The sequence below is a fragment of the Corvus kubaryi genome, unplaced genomic scaffold (assembly GCF_017639235.1).
Source record: "Corvus kubaryi isolate FWS band 111438036 unplaced genomic scaffold, C.kubaryi_AGA036_p1.0 37308, whole genome shotgun sequence".
Classification (NCBI taxonomy): domain Eukaryota; kingdom Metazoa; phylum Chordata; class Aves; order Passeriformes; family Corvidae; genus Corvus; species Corvus kubaryi.
The window spans coordinates 21,134,047-21,138,042 of NW_024581096.1; positions in this window are offsets into that span (position 1 = coordinate 21,134,047).

The following is a 3,996-nucleotide window of genomic DNA, read 5'->3' on the forward strand; positions in this document are numbered from 1 at the left end:
CTGCTGCTGCTGCTGCTGCTGCTGCTGCTGCTGCTGCTGCTGCTGCTTGTGTGACCCTGCAATAACACCTAGCGGGCCCCCACTGCAAGGCTGTGCTTGGGGCAATGCATGCCTTTAATGCAAGACTCTGCAGATTGTGTCAAAATTGGAGGAAGGAAGCCCAGGTGTGGTGGGTTTGTGTAATTTTTGGCGTCTATCAGTGCTCGGTTTGGCTCTTTTCACCCTCTGTGTGTGCGCCCAGCTGGGGTAAAGGAGGCAATAGGGTGAGCCTGAGCTTGGAGGCAACAGAACTGAGGGACTCAATGCAGTTTTTAGGGGTTGACCTCTTTACTCAGAGGCTAGGAGGGCTCTGGCACAGGTTGCCCAAAGAAGCTGTGGCTGCCCCATCCCTGGAAATGTCCAAGGCCAAATTGGATGAGGCTTGGAGCAGCCTGGGCTAGTGGAAGGTGTCTCTGCCCATGGTAGGGGGTGGAACAAGTTGAGCTTTAAGGTCCCTTCCAGCCCAAACCATTCTGTGATCCTGTGACACCCTGTCTAGCTGAGAGCGGTTGGGATGAACACGGGATCCATTTGCCATCTCTTTGCAACACCTGCCATGAGCACTGGCTATAACCCAGCTCTGAGACATGCAAGGCACAGAAGCATTTAGCACTGATCTCACCCAGTTGGTTTCATCCCTCCTGTACAGGGGGGACTCTCAGTTTGGAGCTTTTTAATCCAGTGTAGAGCTGGGACGTGCCCCAGAGCCCTCCTGTCCCCAAGAAGGGGGTCAGCCCCAAACAGACATGTCCAAGCATCCCCGTCCTGCCATGGCTGCGCCGCTCTTGCCCAAAGGCTCTTTCCCCAAAGGCTCCTGAGTATCACGTGTTCCAGCTTTGCAAGAAGGTTAGAGAATCTCTGATAACATTTTAAGCTTTAAGCCATAATCACACTCGGTCAGTGCAGACACTCAGCTGTCTAGAGACACAAGTGGGGTTTGATGCATGTGCTCAGCCAGTAGCCATCCTCCCCACAAAAAGGCTTTGGATGACATTCTCTGTTGGGTTAGAAAGGCACAAAATCACAGTACCTTAATTTTTTTCTCTCTGTCCCTTCAGGGTGCTGCGCTGCTTTGTTGACTTTGCCTTACCCCGGGTTTTAAACCTGCCTGTGTTTTTCACCTTGCTGCTCTGTAACACTCCTCCCCTGTAGCCTGGAGCTGTGATTTTGAGCTGTGTGGGGACAGGGGGGTTGGTTGTCATCCTCCCCAAAGTCACTGTAAGAGGGATAAGCAAAACAAGAAGCGAGCAAACAAAACCCCCTCTCCTTTAATGACCCGGGCAGGTGAAAGGATCACCCACATTTTTGTATTCCTACTGCTGTTCTGTTGTGCTGTGCAACATTTTGCTACATAGACTATTTTATAGAAGAAAGCTAGAAAAATATTTATAATTAATATTAAAGCAATAGTGCATTGAAGAAATGGAAAGACATTAGAAATTGTGTAAATGCTTAGATTCACTTTTGGTGGATTTTTTGTACTTTATTTATAACTAATAAAACAAACTGCATTGCTAACTATAAACCTGTGCCACACAGAAGCCACCTGGCAGGGCAATCACTTGGTCTTTATTTACTGCTCATTTCTGGTCTCTTTGGGTTGGAATAAATTCTTCTTTCACTGCTTGTGTCTTTGGTGTGCAGGAGAACCACTGCTGGGGTATAAAATACTCTGCCCATCTGGTTTGCAGAGGCTGCTGGGGGCTGAGCCCCATGGCAGAGGTGAAGTGAGGCTCTCCACACCTGGCACATCACTGTGCCTGATGTCCCCTGGCACCAGTTCAGTGATCAGGTACCAAAACTGCTTTCTAGAGTTTCAGAAAACCGCCTATTGAAGAAAAATTTCTCGTCTAAACACATTACATGGTGCCTGTAGAGTATCTCTAGCAAGTCCTGAAGAGCTATCAACAGGTGCTCCATCCTCCTGGTGGAGAAGAATTTCGTTCTGTGTGGGTCTCTAGTTTAATAACTAAGGAAGGGGAAACTGATTGGAAGAAAAAAAACCCTTCAAACTAATACAGGTACATTTGACGGTATTTTCAGTCATTTTAGCTACCCATTGGAGAATCCAATTGGTCATACACCTAATTTTGCATCTTGCAAAGTATATTCTGTAGGTCCTCCTGTGCTTTTGTTTTCTCTCACAACAAATGGTGCCAGTCTCTGCTACTGCCCACTCTTGATTAAGCTGCTCCTCCTGAAAAAGCTGAGACCAGTGCCCAGCTTTGACTTTGTGATTAGACTAAATAAGCCTTGGAGAAAAGTGGCTGCTGATCACAGAGATTTGGTTCCTGTAGCTGAAGGGAATTGCCGGCTCCTCCACCATCCATCAAAAGGTTCATAAGGGATGAACCGCGTTCACACAACACAAAGCTCTTGTTACAGGAAGCTTTTAGAAACTCAGAAACAAGAAAACAGGTTAAAAGTGGCCCACTGGTCCAGCTGGGGAAAATCTCAGTTTCTCGCTGAGATCCTGCTGATGTCCTTCGAAAGGGTGGCGGCGCTGGGAGAGGTGCTGCAGATGGCAATCGGATTTGTTTCGGAACTGGAGCAGCAAATGAGCCGCCAGGGGAGGGAGAGGGACTGTGCCCATCACGGCACAGCAGCACGGACCAAGATGCAACACCCTTATTCACCGCCAGCATCTGCTCCCACAGCAGCTGCCCAGGGCCGGGAAGCTTAGCCCTTATTTGTGTCTTGTAGTGTCTAAATCTGCAGCTGGCCCACAGGTTGTAGCTCAGAGCTGTACAACCCCATTAATAAATTTATTTTTTCTTGTTTGTTTTTTTTTTCTTTTTTTTTTTTTTCCTTTTTAGCTCTTTTCTGGTTTAAAATGGACCTCTAGACAAAAGGAAGATTTTAAGATATTTTCTACATACAGAATGTATTATACTTCACATCTCTCTGTAATTCCCCCTTCTTGAGCCTAAGGTTGATGTAGGCATGATGCTACCAAAAATGCTTAGCAACAATTTGATAGAGATTTGCAAATAATTCTCTGTGTCTGTGTCCTGCAGCAAGAAGCAACTGGTCCTTCAGCATGAAACACTGCTGAATATTCGTTGTTTATGCTTTTCACTGGCAGCACCCAAGTGCTTTAGTAAACCTACATTTAGTACACTTAGCACTTCATCAGAGTCGTAGAATGGTGGAGAACACAAATACAATGGGACAGGCAGGTTTTGAAGACTCACACTGAGTGGTACGAATCTTGTGCTTTGCTCTCGCTTCTCATTTACACTATTGTTTTTAGGATGAAGAAATGTGCATTAAAATGCCACCAATTAGGAAAGAAAAAGGAAGAAAAGAAGGTAGAGGTTGGTGGTGGGAGCAGGAGCTTTGTATCTGCCTGACACACCAGCTTTGGGATGCTTGGCCTCCTCAGGAAAAGATTGAGTAAGCCCTGCAAAAGGCACAGGAATAGGAAAATTTTGGCTTTTCTCCTCCCTAGATCTCCTCTTGGCCAAGAATGTGTTGAATTTAGCAGCTTAATGCAAATCCAGCTGTTGGAAAAACTCCACTCTTGCCTTATTACTTCTGTAGCATTAGTGGTAGGAACAGAGGGATTCCCCAGAGCCAGGGTGGAGCTGAGCTTTGCACTAACGAGGGGCTGGTTTGAAGTCTTCAGTGGAAAAAGGCAGAGTTCCTTCATGCTTTGCCAAGGTTGCCTTCCCGGAGAGCAGTGAGGATGCTGACCCTCTATCAGCAAACTCTCTCTTGGCCCTTTTCAGGCCAGCTTTGCCTGGATATTTGTGTTGAATAAGCCTGTATAGGGATGGCAGGTGATTTGATGACAACCCAGGTACCTAGAAACCCATCTCCCACCTACACAGTGATTTGGTCAGCCTGAAGATGTTAATTCCCACTTCAACTGCGCCTCAATCCGTGGTTCTGGCCACTTGCTACATGTGATTCCTCCCAGTCCTGAGCACATCTCATATGCAAGGTAAGGATTTC